The sequence below is a fragment of the Salminus brasiliensis genome, chromosome 15 (genome assembly GCF_030463535.1).
Source record: "Salminus brasiliensis chromosome 15, fSalBra1.hap2, whole genome shotgun sequence".
Taxonomy (NCBI): Eukaryota; Metazoa; Chordata; class Actinopteri; order Characiformes; family Bryconidae; genus Salminus; species Salminus brasiliensis.
The window spans coordinates 6621937-6642809 of NC_132892.1; the positions used below are offsets into that span (position 1 = coordinate 6621937).

The 20873-nt window shown below is 45.8% G+C and overlaps 1 protein-coding gene across 2 annotated transcripts in view; it reads right to left on the reverse strand.

The window, feature by feature from the left end:
- Positions 1-20873, reverse strand: part of LOC140536165 (uncharacterized) — a 206667-nt gene that overhangs the window by 78010 nt on the left and 107784 nt on the right. The window lies entirely within an intron of this gene.

Genomic DNA, 20873 nt, shown 5'->3' on the forward strand with positions numbered 1-20873 from the left:
TAACAGAGTCGCCTTCAGTTGCAGCCTCCCTGAACATGTCCCATGCAGTGCACTCAAAACAGTCCTGAAGAGAACGCGAGGGGGGGGGGCGGGTGTGTAAACGGAGAATTCCCGTACTAAATAAAAAGGTCTGCACTTGACTATGATGAACTCCACCAGCGGAGAGCAGTGCTTGGCGACAGTCACAGCGTTGTTACACCATTCCGTGTTGATGTAAACACACACGCCTCCACTGCGTGTCTTCCCGGACAGAGCCGCGCTCCTATCCGCTCTGAACGAGGCTAGCCCGTCTAGCTGAATGGTGCTGTCTGGAATGTTGTCGCTAAGCCACGATTCCACAAAGACTAAAGCACAGCAGTCTCTGAACTCACGCTGGGTCGTTCACTGGAGTCGAATTTAGTCCAGTTTATTGTCGAGGGAGCAAACGTTTGTGAGGAATAGCGATGGTATAGCTGGACGGCTAGGGCTAGCTTTTAGTCTTGTGCGAACCCCGGCTCTTTTACCACGCTTCCGCTTTCGCTCGCACTGCTTGCGATGACACTTCCGCCGGGCTACGCCGTCAGGAAACACCGGGGACTGCAGGCCTGGGTCTGGTTGCAGGCTGAGCTCTGGTAGCATCTGCAGAACTTCGGAAGATTGTTTTTAGGCTGATTTTTCAGGGTCTGGAGGTGGTATAATATGTGCACTGGTGTTCCGGTTGTTTGTTCCGGTTTGTTTGTGTTGAAAATACTTTTGTACTTTTCAACACAAACAAAGGAAGTCATGACAACAGAGGCAGGCATGACAGAGTGTAAATGTATGCAGTGCTTAATTTAGTTCTGCGCTTTTAAGAAACGAATACCTTGAAATGAATTTGAACGAATTCGGTGTACTGGATGAGCCAGTCTAACTCAACAATATCAATGTAAAAAATGAAGAAAAAACAAGGAAAGATTCTCCTTAGTGCTCTAGCGTCTGCAGAAGTTCTGAAGATTGTTTTTAGGCTGATTTTTCAGGGTCTGGCGGTGGTATAATATGTGCACTGGTGTTCCGGTTGTTTGGTCCGGTTTGTTTGTGTTGAAAATGTACTTTTGTACTTTTCAACACAAACAAAGGAAGTCATGACAACAGAGGCAGGCATGACAGAGTGTAAATGTATGCAGTGCTTAATTTAGTTCTGCGCTTTTAAGAAACGAATACCTTGAAATGAATTTGAACTAATTCGGTGTACTGGATGAGCCAGTCTAACTCAACAATATCAATGTAAAAAATTAAGAAAGAACCAGGAAAGATTCTCCTTAGTGCTCTAGCGTCTGCAGAACTTCGGAAGATTGTTTTTAGGCTGATTTTTCAGGGTCTGGAGGTGGTATAATATGTGCACTGGTGTTCCGGTGCACATATTTGCAGAGAAGTACGTAGATATGCACAAACAGTGACACAAAAAGCACCATTTCCCGGACCAAGAGTGGCCGCTGCGTGTTAACACACCGCCGACCGGAATCGGAGGTACTGGCAGGATATTATTTAATAAACAAAACAAGCACTAGGATTACTAAAAAAAAAAATACAAGACTCACACAGAAACAGGCCAAACTGGAAAAGCATACACAAGCACTCAAACTACCAAACTAACAGACAGGCCAAGCCAACAAACCATAAACTGGCATGATCACAGGAATATGCACATGCACATATGCACGCACCAGACCAGACAAGGGATGACTGAAATAAAGGGGTACTTATACAGAGGATAGTAAGGAACACCCGGGAGTAACAAGGGGACGTGGTTACAAAGTAGACACTGGTGGAAACACTAATAGAAAGGCTTGGCTACGACAAACAAGACACAAACAGAGCCATGTGCTGGGGAGTGTACTTTTGTACTTTTCAACACAAACAAAGGAAGACATGTCAACAGAGGCAGGCATGACAGAGTGTAAATGTATGCAGTGCTTAATTTAGTTCTGCACTTTTAAGAAACGAATACCTTGAAATGAATTTGAACGAATTCGGTGTACTGGATGACCCAGTCTAACTCAACAATATCAATGTAAAAAATGAAGAAAGAACAAGGAAAGATTCTCCTTAGAGCTCAGATACTTGTTTTTTCTTTAGTATTCTCATTTGGTTACGGTAATCACAACAATATTCTTTGATTACTCAAATGTTAAAATACTAGTACTTTTTTTGGGAGGAAGAAATAAATGTGTGGAGGAAAGATTTTTTTTACTGTTTTGCCTTGGTCATTTGTGGAGTTAAAGTTTCAGGGAGAGCTTTAGCATTAAAACTACAACACAAAAGCTTTAATATTCCAGCTTCAACTACTTTTCAACACATAAATGGATGGATTAAGTGTGTGTGTGTGTGTGTGTGCAAAAGAGAGAGAGAAAGAGAACAAGAAAAGGAAGTGTAGGAGAGTGAGAGTTATGATATTTAATCCATATTTCAGCATAAATAAAATGTAATCTACCTTCTGAACTCTACAATAGCAGCGCTATGTTTATCTGGATAAATTATCTGGCTCCAAAGTCGTAACTACAACCCTGTGAGGTGACCTTGAAGGCAGCACAACGTCCCGCTTGTGAAGTTGGAATTGTGAGCATGTCACGTTAAAGTGCTTTGTTGTCTGAGCAACATGAAAAATGGCAGCTAATATCACGTTAATAGCTAAATAGTCAGTTCGCTATGGATAACGATAAATAACTTTGTTCTGTGTCATGTCAAGTCAAGTTTTATTGTCATTCCATCTGAGTACAAGTACACAGTGGAGAAAAAGTACATTCCTCATGAATCATCATGGTGCAACATGGAACAGAAACAATACAGTACAAACACATAAATGTGCAAACATGGAATCAGAACAATACAAACCACAAAGAGAAGTTAGATGCAAATATATTATAGAATTAAATATTTAATATTTAACCGATTTAACAGATTTAAACTCGTTAACTGTGGCTCTACTCTTTACCATACCCAATCCATTAAAAATGCCTGGATTAGCCTCTGATCCGGAGTCACTGAATTGGATCGAGACATCCCTAGCTCTTCATACATTCAAAATGTTACATCAACACACACTAATTAAATATGCAAAAAAGGCACACTTCGTTTTTGTGTCCATTTCAGAACAATGTCTGTCTGTAGCCTCAGTTTCCACTTTGCTCATTTGCCCAAACACATACACACACACACACACACACACACACACACTCAAAAAGCAAGTTGTTTCCAGCAATTCTATAAACAGCTCCTCTTCCTCAGCCTGTGACCCTCTACCACTTATCTGTAACCTGAGACCTCTCTGGCAAGAATGTGTAATTGCACAGAGCATGTGGAGGAGTACTTTTAAAGGTCCAATGTGGAGCATCCTCTTTTCAGAGTGTAAGAATCGGATCATGGCAAGTGTAAGTTCACTCAGTCGGAGTAGTTCAGAGTGGAGTATTCAGAGAGAGCTCTGTCAAAATGTGAAGAAAATGCTTTCTCTTCAGGATGCAGGAGACTTATATAGCTAATGTAGTCATTTTTATCAGCATAGTAATTGTGTTTTGATTTTAACCATTTAAATGTGGATACATGCTATTAGAAAAACATGTATATCCACAACAGTGACTTTTTAGTTGATATGACAGTTAATGTAAATTGTCATGTAAAACTGTAATCTGTGTTTGAGTATATTGTTTTGCCCATTTATGATGAAACACTGTCTCAATATAGAGAGCAATTACAACCAACAAATGTAGAAAAGCCTAGTTTTAGCTCATTTTACACTCTTACAGATTTATCAGAATAAACCTTTATAATGTGATGAATTTATGTTTGGTATCAGTAAACTGTATGTACACAAATCACTATTTACTATTTTATTTATTTTTAGGTTTATCAAAAAAAAAAAAAGCAGCCGCATAAACTGATTTTGCTGGGTTAGGGTGTAATATTTCTAAACTAGTTTGCTGTATATATTGAATTTCAGTGCTTGAAAGTCTGAAGACATTTCAACACAAGGTCACATGACTCCCCTAACTGAAACCTTCACCTATCCAACCTCTTTCATAATAAGAGCCATTCCTACAAGCAAACAATACTGATATCTGAGTTAACCAAACCAAACCAGTTCTAAACATAAACTGAGTTCATGTTTAGAACTGAGAGTGTGTCTGAACTTTATCTACATTTCATTAGAAAAACAAAAACTGCCAGACCACATTCCACACACAGGAGTGGCTACAACCATTAATACTGAGAGAGAGAGGAGAGAGAGAGAGGCTCCTACATTTCATAATACAGTCATGGTCAGTCTGTGTGGTTAGTAGTGTGGTAAGCAGTGCTGTGTGGTCAGTAGTTTGATTAATAGTACTGTGTGGTCAGTAGTTTGATCTGCAGTGCTGTGTGGTCAGTAGTTTGATCTGCAGTGCTGTGTGGTCAGTGGTTTAATCTGCAGTGCTGTGTGGTCAGTAGTTTGATCTGCGGTACTGTGTGGTCAGTAGTTTGATCTGCAGTGCTGTGTGGTCAGTAAAAAAGAGAAAAGTGCTGAACAGAGGAAAGTGAAAGAAGCTCCCTCATTGTGTTGAACAGGTTAGGATGATGGCACGCTGCCAACAACAAAAACAACACACACAGCTCCAGCCTGCTGTCGGGTCTCTGATCTGATTCTGGAGAAATAAGAATCTGACGCTCTCATTCCACCTCCCCAACTTCCTCTAAACCCAGAAAGAGAGAGACTTTCACAGAAACGGGACTAGAACAGACTAGCACTTGTGTGATGTGTTCACATCATGTTCTCATTCTTTGGTTCCACTTCAGGTTCTAGGTTTTCATTCTCATCACAGCATTAATAACTGCTTAGAGTTAGAAGATTATAGGATATAGACATAAACAGCTAAAACTAGCAGCTGCTAGGTGGTCCTATCAGACTTCATCAGGGTCTACTGGATGTCCTGAATTCTTCTTGACTGACTGTTGTTTAACTTCCTGATTGAGCTGACTGAACAACTAATGAGCTAAGCGTCTGATTGGCTGTCTAGATCATCAATCTACCAGAAGAATCACAAACCCTGTTTTCACAGCTCTTTCATTAGGCTGCAGTTCCACCAGGTTTGGGCAGTATCCACTTATTTAATACTGGAAAACCATATCCAAATATTAAAGAGGAAAACTGTAGCCGGACACTATCAAATAAAAAGCTCTGTTAGATTTTCACACCGTCGCCATGCACAGCTTTAAACACATCATTTAATAAATGTTAAACCATCAACCTGAATACTGTTGCTGAACTTAGGAGAGAGGAGCCGGTTAGCTTTAGCTTAGATAGCATGATAACATTCCATTTACCGCTGAACACGTTCAGTTCTGGCTCACTGGAACTCCACTGATGAAGTTAAAGAGTATCCACTAGTAATACTAGTGTAGTACAGTACTACCAGAAAGCAGCACATCTGCAGCTCGTTCATTATCTGAGCTACATCATGTGTTAACAGGTCATGTTATAACCAGTGGAAATGACGGCTATTTCCCTCCATATTGTTATTCTATACCTTACAGTGAAGATATTATAATCAGATGTAGCTCATTCCCTCACTCCCTCATTTATTTACATTAACTGTTTCTGCAGAGGCAGCAATACAGTCATGATCACCTAAAGCCATGGTTACTTTATTAATTAAACCCAGTCCAGAAGTAAACAGGTTGTGTAAAGTGGTCAAATTGGTCAACTACTGACTCTTAATCAGGGTCTTACGGTCTTACTAAACACAGATTCTCCTCTCACACTGCAGGGTTTCCTCATAAAGCAGATCATACTCAACTGTCCTGTCCATCAGAAGCAGAACTCACACTCTATCAACACTGTATGACTGATGAAAAATGAAGTGCATACAGTAAATATTCCATTTCCAGCATACATTTAAAAGCAGGTGTTATTTCCTACCTCTATATTTCAGAACACTGTGTGTTTGAGATTGAAGAAGCAATCCTTCCTCTCTTGGAGGTCAGCGTCTCTTCAGCTGTTCAGAGCTTTACTGAGTGTGTGATCTAATGACAGTGGGTGTAGTTCACTGAACAGCATCACTAAAACAGGTTTGATCTAAATCTCAGTAATGCAGTGGGTAAGACAACCACCCACACACCATCTCACCTACAGTCACACTAACACACACAGACTACAGCATTCTCTTCAGGACAAGCTAAAGTCTGAACAAGTCTCTACATGGAAAACTCTCCAGAGATCCAGTACAATCAGAACATGTGGAGAACCTCCATTACAGACCTTTCAGGTGCTGTTTGGAAGCTCTTTAGTTCAGCAGGGTAAAATCAGCTGGAAGGGCTTTGTGGTGAAAGTGGATCTAAGCTGCGGTGGACCAGGCTAGAGGTCAGCATGGGCATGTAAAGCCTGAACCCATCCGGTACTCACCATCAGTCAGAGGGTTTAATGTATTTTATTTATTATTGATATAAGCATGGATCTTGATGGAGATGGTTTCGTAATATAGACTATTATTGTTATTAATTAGTGTTGATAAATGGATGCAATAATACAGGAAGATGATAAAATCCTGCACTTAACAACTGATATTACACATAGAGCCCAGCCGGTCCCCTCCCAGAGTCCAATGATCAACCACTTTTAGTACAGTGGAGTCAGGTCTCAGCAAGTAATCTGACAATCTGTGTGTGTGTGTGTGTGTGTGTGTGTGTGTGTGTGTGTGTGTGTGTGTGTAGGAACAGCACATTTCTACACACTGTGTACATTCACTGGCCACTTTATTAGAAACCCCTCCCCTGTAGTTCCACCCTGCTGGTGTTTAGTTAGAAGTTGTAGCTCATGTGTTGATGCAGTTTGTGTTAGACAAGTTCAGATATCTCAATACTGTGTGTGTGTGTGTGTGTGTGTGTGTGTGAGAGAGAGAGAGAGAGAGAGAGAGAGAGAGTAGTAACTGTGTACACAGTGTTTCTTCTAATTTGTTGGCAGCAGAGGGCGATATTGATCATGTGATCAGGAGACTGAAAGTGAAAGTAGCTTTAAACTTCCACAAGAAGAGATCAGATATCAGAGCTCTGGATTTCACAAGGTCACTTCATTACTGAACTACAACTCATTTCAACTAGTTTCAATAATATTGTGTCTTTAAATATGATGTTTTGGTTTGTTCATATATTAACTATTAATATAATTATAGAATATAATATAAATATAAATTCTTTCTTTCAATATTATTCAACCTCAGAGTGTGTGCACATTTTCTGTGTGTCATTTTTGTCCAGTAAAAAGACAATAACTTCATTGCTAGAATTTGTGTAAAATTAATGAATGAATGATGTGTTTTTAAACTGGAGGTAAATGAGTTTTTTTTACCATGGTAACTGTCACCAGTTACAGGCTTCCTATTAACTAACATCTACATGAAAATCCTACTGGATCACTACTTGTACTAATCATTTAATATTTGTGAATAATATAATAATATTGTTTTCAGAGCTCAGGGCAAAGACTACAAGATCAGCACAGCTCTGGATAAAAAGACCAGTCCAAGTTTCCACTTTACAGTCTGTGATGGGGAATGAATGTGCTGCAGGAACTGAACTTCTTACTGATAAAGGCTGCTGAAAAGGGTCTTGCAGGTGAACAACCGGCACAACAGCAGCTTGACTGTACATTCTTAATCACTTTCCTCAAACTCTTAAAAAATAATTGTAAAGTCCACACAATGCACACAGATTATTAGCTGATCAAACGGCCTTGCTCTTTGATCTCTGTATGATAATGAGATATGACATGATAATACTTGCATTTGATTGGACTTAGCTCCTAGTGTCATTACCACTGGACTTCAGATAAACTTCGAATGTGAGAACAATGTGCTCCAACTGGTTTTCTCTTTCTAAAGAAACAGTGGAGTGTGTGTGCAGGTGTGTGATATTACAAACTGCTCTGCTGTGAGAAACTACAGTCCTGAAACAGAGATTGAATGATCATGTAGAAGCTGGTGGGTGTGTCTGCTGTAGGACTGGATGTCCTGATGAAGACTCCTCTGAAAGACTCTGAAGACTGATCTCAGAAACAGGTAACAGGTAACACTGCTGTGACTGATATCATCACTGCTGTTTCTGACTGGGGCTTTCAGTACGACACAGAAGGAGACTGAAGGTTTAAGGATCATGTGATCATTTGTTGAAATATCTGCACAGGAATATGAGCAGTTCTGTGTTTCCGGTTCTGATCATTACACTGTTCTTCTACACAGTTTCTCAGCACTGTGTGTGTTTGTACATTAGCCTGTGTGTCTGCACTCTGTGTTCAGTGTGTTTTCAGCTTGTAAGCAGCTCATGTGGGGCTGGGTTCAATTTACCAGTCGTTCATCACTTAAGCTCATGATCCTTTACTCTGTCTTTTCAAACTACTGACACACTGACACGTCATAAATCAAGCTGCGCGATCGCTAAAATAAAAAGGTCGCTAAAATAGGACCCCGTGTGTTTTACGATCTTCATGCAGCTTGATTTAGGGTGTGTTAGTGTGTCTTTACTGTAGTAACGATGGGAAAAGTAGGCCTCGCACGGCTTGAGATGCACAAAAGGCATGTACTAAGTCCCTTAATTATTCATGGGTGTGTTTTGGGTTTAACATGCAATAAACCAATCAGCGCATCACTTGCCTTTCCCTTTAAGAACCAGGTGCGCTCTGACTTCGAAGGATTGCTCTTTCAGTGGGGCATCTACCTGACCATGTCCAGCGCTTCTCAGCAGAGGAAATGGACCTGCTAGTTCACACTGTGAAGGTCATTACCGGGAACAGCAGGGATTTACTGATGCTTGCTGTGTTTCCTTGTTCCAGCCTGATGTAGACCTCAGTTATGAAGAGCCCTCACTAGTACATTACCACACAAACCTGCTGGACGCAGGTACATCATCAGGGCTTCCAGCTCTTCAGATTTCATTCATTAGAAACCTCACCCAGCTCCTCCATTTGATGTAGTTATTGTTATAGAGAAATTGGTTTCAGATTGTGTTTAGTCTGATTTATGTTATTAACCTTGTTTGGTGTCATAATAAAGAAAATGTATTAATGAATAATGATGTAACTGTTAATTTAAAAATATATTAATCAACCAGGGTGACTAATGAGTTGATGAAAAAGACAAGATGAAAATTATCCGTTTTATTAAATTATTTATTGTATGAATCATTTTTTTAATATGGTAATGACAAACATGATTTACAGTTTTGATAGGTGAAATAAGATCATAGAGCTAATTGCTGGACATAGCATATAATTAACAATACTAGTTAATTAGTTAACTGTGTGCTGAGTGCTGAAATCATTATGCAAACTCCAATCAGTGCAAAAACCTTAATAAATATAATACAGAAAAATATAGAACATGGACTATAAAGTGACCTGAGAGATGTGCAGCTCTTACTCCAGCAGGAACTGTTGCTCATTAGTCTGTCTGGAACGCTGCATTGTGGAGAATAAGTGAAGTTATTACACAAAAATGTAGCTGTTGTTTCTTAACTAGTTCTTCAGCACAGTCTGATGTAGAAAAGAAAGGCTAGTTTATAGCTGTGCAGCAAACGGTCAAGCCTCAAGTGTGTGTTTTATTTACCACAAGAAACTCATAATAATAGTGTTTTCTACCTACCAACACTCTCTTGACTAGAGTTTGCCTAAGTTCCTCTGTGGTCTAGAGAGAGGTGGAGGCAGTCCAAACCTTCTGGGGTCATCAGGGCGAAGCGACCTTAGTCTGGGCGTTCCCCTGCCAGTCATGAAGCAGCGGCTGTAAGAATGTAATTATAACATACTGTTTACAAAGACGAGGAACAGTTTCCTCATCTGGGCTGTCATCACCTTTTCCTTTTCTTCCTGATCATCTGTTCCCCAATCAAAACTGTGAAATTTGAGATTAGTAAATACTAGGAGTCATATTACAAGAACATTTACTTCTACAGTACTACTCAAAACAATGATTACAACTAACACACTGTTCCTGAAGTCACTGATCTCATGTTCACTCATGTTCAGGTTTTCAGTGTCTTGGACACTCATATTCTGAAGACTACATGATAATGAATTACACACTGTCAGCATAGGTCTGACATATACCATATTTACCTCTTCTCCAGAGCTTCAGAGGCATCCATGCTGCTCCCCAGAGCTTCAGTCCCTTCCTCTATATGTGGCAGATCTTCTCTACAGAGATAAAATTGTTCTATTTGTGAAAATGTAGACCACCAATAATCCTATACTTCTGTATTGATATTAAGATCTATAATTCACAAAGTGGTTTAAAAACACTGGTCAAATGATGCTTCCTCCACTGCCTCTTACTAGGGCTGAAAGTGCTGGGACATTCAAAGCTAAACAGAAAATACCATAATCCCCTTATTTACACTGAAAAGTGAACATCGCTTCACTAAAATATCAAACTACGCTAGTGAAATCTGACCACATCCACCGACTGGGTCACTTCTGTTTCTGTTAGAAACGACGGATAAACGTTATAACGTTAGTAGGCAGGAATGGGCAGGAGCAACGCGTTTGCTGCTGAGGTAGTAAACAGCTGTGGCCGATCTGCTCCTCCGGTGTTAGCCAGCACTAGTCTGGATCACTTCACCTGTTACAAATACGCGCTGCCTTGATAACCCAGCACTGACTGAAGTTCAGTGCTCACCTGTTCAGGAGAAAATGAGCCAGTTGCCGTCTTGAAGTCCTTCTGGACTCTAAACTGTCTCCATCTATCAAACACATCGCCAGTATTTACTCTGGATTTACTCCGTCTCTATTCATGGAGCTTTTTAGACGAATGCAGAGGCTTTTTTAGGTACCGCAGTCACGCCATCTGCACTGCGAGTTCTATTGATCCGTTTATCCAGATTTAGTTGCACAGTGTACAGAGCAGCTACAGTGTTTAAATCATGGTGAAAACAAAAACAATTAAGATACATGGTTTTCATTGGACAGCAGCAATTTACTCCATTCCTGTTACACGCAGAAGAATAAGTACTACCTCTAGGGGGAGCTAAGCACCGAGTGATGTTTAGCATAGATAACCTTTTTTTATTAAAGCTAGACAACAGTGTATTGATCTGAACATTTTGGAAAAAAGATCAAGATATCTTAAAGATAATTTCATGATAGTCATGACATTCTTGATAGCCCTGAACTGATTCGCTCCTGTAAATGCAAGACATGTTAATGTGAACAAAAGCAACAAACCTTGTAAAGATGCTGGCTGAAGCTGGTAAGAGAGTGTCATTATCCACAGTGAAATGAGTCCTGTACTAACATGGTTTCCACTAAGTAAGGAAAACTGTAAATTATGAGTTGTTGTACCTGCTAGATTTTCTTTAAATAGGTAAAATAGGTGGTAGGTGAGCAAGCGACAGAGACCCCCAGTGAGTTGGATCAGCACAATTGGCAGAGGTATTTTTACAGTTGTTGATTTATCTAGGTACTGGTCCAGAATGCAATTTATGTCACCCTCAAATATTAAATTAGAATTAGAAATATTAGGAATCTGTCATGCTGGCTAGGCGAGACAAGGGAACACTCGCAGGGACAGAGCAATGCATGAATATGGTCTTTAATAATGAAACCAAACAAACAAATACAACATAACGAGGCAGCAAAGTACAGGGTCCAAAAACCGGAAACTGAAAACAAACAGGTGACAACAGAATTGGGGCTAAACCTGAGGCTGGAACGTAGCCCGGGAGCAAAGTGAGAATGGTCAAATCAAACAAAGGGAGGAAGGCTAGAACTCAAAGAAACCAATGAAACTAGCAAAACAAAACCTCACCCCAAAACCGCGCTCGTCAGGCGCTAATAAACTTACTTGACTAGAGTGCCAGGGAACCGGACGCCAAAACCCAGTGGCGACCAACCGGTGACCCAGACAGCAATCTCCTTCTGAACGTGAAGCCGCTCCGATAGAGCATCCACTACCGAAGCCTGTAGACTCTCCAAGAAGTCTCATGAACGTGAAGCCAACCTTACAGCTTGGCATCGCAAGAGTAATTCTCGGCGACGAGGCATCTGCATTTGCTCCCTTTGTACTCCAGCTCTCAGGTGAAACGAATCAGAACTAGACAGAAAACATGGCGTCTTACTACTACCGCTGTCAACATAAAAGTCCTTAGTGAGAAAACCAACGGGAGGAACAGAAAGTACATGAACACTGAAATCAACCCAACATCGACTGAAAAGTCCCAAGGAGCCTGTGGACCGCGGCCCGAAACCACCCCTGGGGGGGGCGCGGCGCTGAGCTGACAGTACCCCACCCCCGAGGTGGCCGGTTGGGTCCCCCAACGGGGACGCCCCGGTCGCCGGCCAGATGCCTGAGAACCCGGAACGTTCGGGAGCGGGCCCACTCGGTCCGACGAGACGGACTGCGGCACTTCCTGGGGCGACCGCGAGGCCTGGGAGCCGGTTTGTCCGGACAGCATTCATGGAACTCCTGGACCAACGCCGGGTCCAGGACGTTACTAGCCGGTTCCCAGGAGCGTTCCTCTGGACCATACCCTTCCTAGTCCAGCAGATACTGCAGTCTGCCCCCGCGCCGTCGGGAGTCCAGTACTCGCCGGACCGTGTAAGCAGGAGTCCCTTCCACTTCTACAGGCTCTGGCGGCGTGTCCGCCGGGGTGGCCTCGTCCAGGGGCCCAGGCACCACAGGCTTGAGCTGCGACACATGAAACACAGGATGTATACGTGAGTGTGGAGGTAAACAAACCTTAACAGAAACCTCGTTGACGTGCTTGACAACCTCGAATGGACCCATGTACTTAGCTGCCAGTTTCTGAGATGGAAGACCAGTCCGAATGTCATGTGTGGAGACCCATATGCAATCTCCAGGCGCGTACGATGGGGTCTCCCTACACTTCCGATCGGCCTGTGTCTTATAGTGCCGCAGGAAGGTCTGGATGTGCTGATGGGTCTTGGCCCAGACAGCTTCGCTGCGGCGCATCCATGCATCGACTGCTGGTACTCGGGTCTCTGCAGCAGTCCAAGGGGACAACCGGGGTTGGAAGCCTAACATACACTGATAGGGGGTGAGGCCAGTGGTCGCGCACCTCTGCGAGTTCTGGGCCATCTCGGCCCAAACCAGATACCGCAACCAGTCGCTGGGGTAGTCGTGACAGTAGATCCGCAGAAACTTACCCAGCTCCTGGTTAGTGCGCTCGCACTGGCCATTGGTCTGAGGGTGGTATCCTGAGGAAAGACTTACGCTCACCCCCAGGTGCTCGCAAAACGCCCCCCATATCCGGGATGTGAACTGGGCCCCTCAGTCTGATACTATGTCCTCCGGGATTCCGAAATTGGTGGTCTACCAGGGCTTGGGCTGCCTGCATAGCTGTGGCCAATGTAGGGAACGGGATGAACCTAACCCCCCTCGAGAAACGATCCACCACCGTCATCACCACTGTGTAACCTCCGGATTCGGGCAGATCCGTGACAAAGTCCACCGCCAGGTGAGACCACGGGCGGTCAGGGACGGGCAGAGGCATGAGCTTCCCCGAAGGGAGCGTCTTGGGGGTTTTGCACAGGGCACAGGTGCTACATGAAGCGATTATTCGGTGAATGTCTGCCCGCATCCCCTCCCACCAGTACTTGGCTGCCAGTAGGTGAAAGGTACGGGACCACCTGGCTTGCCTGGGGTTCAGACACTTAGCTTGCCGGAGATACTCGAGGTTCTTATGGTCGGTAAGTACCAGGAATGGGTGGTCAGCGCCCTCCAACCAATGGCGCCACTCTGACAGCGCCATCTTGACTGCCAGGAGCTCCCGATCCCCTACCCTGTAGTTCCGCTCTGCTCCTGTGAGCTTCTTAGAGTAAAACGCGACGGGGTGCAAGCGGTTGCTTCCCTCCTGTCTTTGTGACAGGACGGCCCCCACCCCTGTACCGGAGGCATCCACCTCCACCATGAACGGTCTACGGGGATCGGGGTGGCGCAACAATGGGGCCGACGTGAAAGCACGCTTAAGTGCTTGAAATGAGTCCTCTGCGGCCTGCGTCCATGTGATGCGCTGCGGGGCTCCCTTGAGTAATGACGTAATGGGCGCTGCCAAACTACTGAAGTCTCTAATGAACCTCCTGTAGAAGTTTGCGAAGCCTAGAAAGCTCTGTACTTCCTTGACCGAGCCTGGTGACGGCCAATCCAGAACTGCCTGAACCTTTGCCTGATCCATAAGAACCCCCCGCTCGCTGATGATGTAACCCAGAAAAGGTATCTCCGGCACGAGGAACACACACTTCTCTAATTTAACAAACAGCAGGTGTGACCTGAGGCTCGCCAGGACCAAGACCGCTCCCTCCACTAGGTCGATTGCGCAGTCATACGGGCGGTGGGGGGGAAGCTTAGCAGCACCAGACTCAGAGAAGACGTCTACAAGGTCTGCATACTTGGAAGGCAGGACGACTAGGGATTTTGCCTCTGGACTCTCCACAGGCCAGGAAATATGAGGGTTGTGTTTACTCAGCCATGGCAGACCTAGTATCAGCTCATGCTCAGAGGCCGGGAGCACCAGCAGTGAGGCCTCCTCCTGGTGCAAGAAGCTAGCGGTTAGGTGGACCCCAGTCGTCACGTGGGTGATGGGCCGAGGACCCATGGGCTACCCATCCAGGGTGGTGATGCGGAGAGGTCTCAGGAGTTCCTCCACCGGGATCCTCAGGCGCGCCACAATGTCGGCCCTCAGGAAGCTCCCCTCCGCACTGCAGTCGATCAACGCAGCAACACACATAGACTGGGACTGGTAGGTCACTAATACCAGCAATGTGATCGACCGTGACACAAGCCCCTGCACGGGCAGACTCACCACATTAGTGCGAGGAGCCCCCTCCCCGCGCCCATCAGTGTTTGGGCGGGAAGCCATCAGGATCCTCTTCCGGCAGTCCCTGTGACGATGCCCCGCATCCCCGCAGTAGAAACACAGCCCCTCTCTGGTCCTTCGACTGCGTTCCTCAGGGGCCAAGCGGCCAATACCCACTTCCATGGGATCACTCTCCGGCATACTCGGTGAGGGGGAGGCCACTGCTCCTGCAGAACTGGAAAGTAATATGCTCCCTGGTGCCCCTTGGCTGGCCTGTTTCTTGGGACAGGCGACCGATCCCCCAGCTCCGTGGGGTCTGGGGTGAGTAGGGCGACCTAAGAGCTGGTCCAGCCGGATCGCGAGCACGATGAAGTCATCCAGCTCCAACGTCTCGCCCCGACAGGCCAGCTCCCACTGCAGACGGGGATTCAACCCGTTGCGAAACAGGGCCAAGAGGGCCAGCTGATTCCATCCGCTCCCTGCCGCCAGAGTACGGAACTCGAGGGAGTATTGAGCAGCCGACCAGGAGCCCTGCTCCATCCGCAGCAGCAGGTCGCCCTTGGTGAGTCCCTCTCTGTGGTGTAGAAACACCGCCTCAAAATATTTAAGGTAATCCGAGAGGGATCCTTCGCTTAGCTCCATCCAGGTGGCAGTGGCCCAATCCAGAGCTTTCCCTGCGAGCCGGGATACTATAAAGGCAATCTTCGCTTGGTCAGTGCCGGTCGGAGAGTTCTTAAAGAAGACCTCACACTGAAGCAAGAACCCCTCGCAAAGCTCCGGATTGCCACTGTATGTATCAGGCTTGCCTACCGGATACGCGCTATGAGGTGTGAAGACGGGACTGGGAGAGCTAGCAGGCTCCAACGAAGTCTTAACCAGATTCGTGAGCCCCTGAACGTCACCCACCAGGTGGCCGACAGTCTCTGACACGCTCTGTAGAGTGTGTTGCTACTGCCCCAAGAATTGACCTTGGGCGCAAACAGCGTGATCCAAGGCCTCCATCCCCGCTGTTCGGAGGGTGTCGGACGAGAATTCTTTCATGCTGGCTAGGCGAGACAAGGGAACACTCGCAGGGACAGAGCAATGCAAGAATATGGTCTTTAATAATGAAACTAAACCAACAAATACAACAAAACGAGGCAGCAAAGTACAGGGTCCAAAAACCGGAAACAGAAAACAAACAGGTGACAACAGAATTGGGAATAAACCTGAGACTGGAACGTAGCCCGGGAGCAAAGCGAGAATGGTCAAATCAAACAAAGGGAGGAAGGCTAGAACGTAAAGGAACCAATGAAACTAGCAAAACAAAACCTCACCCCAAAACCGCGCTCGTCAGGCGCTAATAAACTTACTTGACTAGAGTGCCAGGGAACCGGACACCAAAACCCAGTGGCGACCAACCGGTGACCCAGACAGCAATCTCCTTCTGAACGTGAAACCGCTCCGATAGAGCATCCACTACCGAAGCCTGTAGACTCTCCTAGAAGTCTCATGAACGTGAAGCCAACCTTACAGCTTGGCATCGCAAGAGTAATTCTCGGCGACGAGGCATCTGCATTTGCTCCCTTTGCTCCCTTTGCTCTCAGGTGAAACGAATCAGAACTAAACAGAAAACATGACGTCTTACTACGACCGCTGTCAACATAAAAGTCCTTAGTGAGAAAACCAACGGGAGGAACAGAAAGTACATGAATACTGAAATCAACCCAACATCGACTGAAAAGTCCCAAAGAGCCTGTGGACTGCGGCCCGAAACCGCCCTGGGGGGGGCGCGGCGCCGCTGGGCTGACAGAATCTTGTCTGTCTTGTCTTCCTAAAAGATGTGAGGGAAGTTATAGTTTGGCCCATATACATTCAGCAACATTATAGGTATAGATTGTAATTCTCCAGTAACTATGATATATCTAGCTTCTTTATCTGCAATAGTAGAGTGGTGTTTAAGTAATACTCCGTTACGACTTAAAATTGCCATACCTCTGGCTTTGGCTGAGAAAGAAGAATGATATAGTTGCCCAACCCAATTACACCGGAGCCTACTATGGGAATTCCGTTTAAGATGGGTTTTATGCAGAAGTATTATATCCTAAGAGAGAGGTTTCAGATGTGTTAAGACTTTCCTACTCTTAATTGGTTCAATAACCCCTCGAACGTTCCATCAAGTAAATGTTAAAGTACTTCCTAGTAGAGTTCCCATTATCTTTCTGCATAGAGACCGTATAGACAAGTCATCATCCAGTCAGTTAGAATGGGACATTTTTAACAATTTGCAGCATTCATATTACCCCGCCCCCGACACGTGCAAACCCAAAAAGCTGTCTAGCTGATACCACAAGCAGTACAGCACGACTTACATGGATGGAGATCCAAACCAACAAAGAGAGGGGGAAAAACAGGCATCCATCCACTATCAGCTGGATTTACTCTTACCAACCAGACGTCTACAAGGTCTGCATACTTGGAAGGCAGGACGACTAGGGATTTTGCCTCTGGACTCTCCACAGATGTGGACCTGACTTTAAGAGGTGCGAGATTGAAGCAGTGTGCGCGGCAATACGAGGACCAAGACACTATCTCCCTGTCAGGCCAGGAAATATGAGGGTTGTGTTTACTCAGCCATGGCAGACCTAGTATCAGTTCATGCTCAGAGGCCGGGAGCACCAGCAGTGAGGCCTCCTCCTGGTGCAAGAAGCTAGCGGTTAGGTGGACCCCAGTCGTCACGTGGGTGATGGGCCGAGGACCCATGGGCTACCCATCCAGGGTGGTGATGCGGAGAGGTCTCAGGAGTTCCTCCACCGGGATCCTCAGGCGCGCCACAATGTCGGCCCTCAGGAAGCTCCCCTCCGCACTGCAGTCGATCAACGCAGCAACACACATAGACTGGGACTGGTAGGTCACTAATACCAGCAATGTGATCGACCGTGACACAAGCCCCTGCACGGGCAGACTCACCACATTAGTGCGAGGAGCCCCCTCCCCGCGCCCATCAGTGTTTGGGCGGGAAGCCATCAGGATCCTCTTCCGGCAGTCCCTGTGACGATGCCCCGCATCCCCGCAGTAGAAACACAGCCCCTCTCTGGTCCTTCGACTGCGTTCCTCAGGGGCCAAGCGGCCAATACCCACTTCCATGGGATCACTCTCCGGCATACTCGGTGAGGGGGAGGCCACTGCTCCTGCAGAACTGGAAAGTAATATGCTCCCTGGTGCCCCTTGGCTGGCCTGTTTCTTGGGACAGGCGACCGATCCCCCAGCTCCGTGGGGTCTGGGGTGAGTAGGGCGACCTAAGAGCTGGTCCAGCCGGATCGCGAGCACGATGAAGTCATCCAGCTCCAACGTCTCGCCCCGACAGGCCAGCTCCCACTGCAGACGGGGATTCAACCCGTTGCGAAACAGGGCCAAGAGGGCCAGCTGATTCCATCCGCTCCCTGCCGCCAGAGTACGGAACTCGAGGGAGTATTGAGCAGCCGACCAGGAGCCCTGCTCCATCCGCAGCAGCAGGTCGCCCTTGGTGAGTCCCTCTCTGTGGTGTAGAAACACCGCCTCAAAATATTTAAGGTAATCCGAGAGGGATCCTTCGCTTAGCTCCATCCAGGTGGCAGTGGCCCAATCCAGAGCTTTCCCTGCGAGCCGGGATACTATAAAGGCAATCTTCGCTTGGTCAGTGCCGGTCGGAGAGTTCTTAAAGAAGACCTCACACTGAAGCAAGAACCCCTCGCAAAGCTCCGGATTGCCACTGTATGTATCAGGCTTGCCTACCGGATACGCGCTATGAGGTGTGAAGACGGGACTGGGAGAGCTAGCAGGCTCCAACGAAGTCTTAACCAGATTCGTGAGCCCCTGAACATCACCCACCAGGTGGCCGACAGTCTCTGACACGCTCTGTAGAGTGTGTTGCTACTGCCCCAAGAATTGACCTTGGGCGCAAACAGCGTGATCCAAGGCCTCCATCCCCGCTGTTCGGAGGGTGTCGGACGAGAATTCTTTCATGCTGGCTAGGCGAGACAAGGGAACACTCGCAGGGACAGAGCAATGCAAGAATATGGTCTTTAATAATGAAACTAAACCAACAAATACAACAAAACGAGGCAGCAAAGTACAGGGTCCAAAAACCGAAAACAGAAAACAAACAGGTGACAACAGAATTGGGAATAAACCTGAGACTGGAACGTAGCCCGGGAGCAAAGCGAGAATGGTCAAATCAAACAAAGGGAGGAAGGCTAGAACGTAAAGGAACCAATGAAACTAGCAAAACAAAACCTCACCCCAAAACCGCGCTCGTCAGGCGCTAATAAACTTACTTGACTAGAGTGCCAGGGAACCGGACACCAAAACCCAGTGGCGACCAACCGGTGACCCAGACAGCAATCTCCTTCTGAACGTGAAACCGCTCCGATAGAGCATCCACTACCGAAGCCTGTAGACTCTCCTAGAAGTCTCATGAACGTGAAGCCAACCTTACAGCTTGGCATCGCAAGAGTAATTCTCGGCGACGAGGCATCTGCATTTGCTCCCTTTGCTCCCTTTGCTCTCAGGTGAAACGAATCAGAACTAAACAGAAAACATGACGTCTTACTACGACCGCTGTCAACATAAAAGTCCTTAGTGAGAAAACCAACGGGAGGAACAGAAAGTACATGAATACTGAAATCAACCCAACATCAACTGAAAAGTCCCAAAGAGCCTGTGGACTGCGGCCCGAAACCGCCCCTGGGGGGGGGCGCGGCGCCGCTGGGCTGACAGAATCTTGTCTGTCTTGTCTTCCTAAAAGATGTGAGGGAAGTTATAGTTTGGCCCATATACATTCAGCAAAGTTATAGGTATAGATTGTAATTCTCCAGTAACTATGATATATATAGCTTCTTTATCTGCAATAGTAGAGTGGTGTTTAAATAATACTCCGTTACGACTTAAAATTGCCATACCTCTGGCTTTGGCTGAGAAAGAAGAATGATATAGTTGCCCAACCCAATTACACCGGAGCCTACTATGGGAATTCCGTTTAAGATGGGTTTTATGCAGAAGTATTATATCCTAAGAGAGAGGTTTCAGGTGTGTTAAGACTTTCCTACTCTTAATTGGTTCAATAACCCCTCGAACGTTCCATCAAGTAAATGTTAAAGTACTTCCTAGTAGAGTTCCCATTATCTTTCTGCATAGAGACCGTATAGACAAGTCATCATCCAGTCAGTTAGAATGGGACATTTTTAACAATTTGCAGCATTCATATTACCCCGCCCCCGACACGTGCAAACCCAAAAAGCTGTCTAGCTGATACCACAAGCAGTACAGCGCGACTTACATGGATGGAGATCCAAACCAACAAAGAGAGGGGGAAAAACAGGCATCCATCCACTATCAGCTGGATTTACTCTTACCAACCAGTTACAGCCCCACTATATAAACAAACTGGGTTAACACGAAGCTAACCTAGCAGAACCAGATTCTGCAGCTCAACAGACAACACCACTACCTGCCAGTGAGCTACCACACAGCGTGGAATATTGGGGTTCGATTCACCGTCTGGGTGACTATGCTGCGCTACACCAATAAGAGTCCTTGGGCAAGATTCCTAACACTTCATTGGCCCACCTCCGTAATACGAGTAACCCAAATGTAATACAGAAATGATCCACCCTATTATCAGATCAAAAATAAACATATTGTCTCAACAATGAAGGTGACAGATGAATTAGTGCTCATACAAGCTTCGACACTGCAATTATTAGGCACCAGCTATAAACATTAAAACGCTAAACTCGTAGTAATATAGAGTTTGCAACATGCAATTCCAAGCGTTTCCTGAGCCTTCCATGACCGGCAGCAAGAAAGACAATACACATTGGAGGCTACCTGACTGTTACGGTTCTTTTTTGGTTGTGAAATGTTCATATGCGAAGTTTAGCGCCTCAGTGAGATCAGTGAAGACTTTCTCAGTGCCCTTGTATGTAACTCGCAGCTTGGCTGGGTAAAGCAAGCCAAGCTCCCGGTCGCTCAGCAGCTGGTGGAAGGTCTCCAAAAATCTGGATGGGCTGATTGTTGAAGTGTAGATTGCTCTTAGATGTGACCCTGCACATAATGTTCTTCAACACATGGTC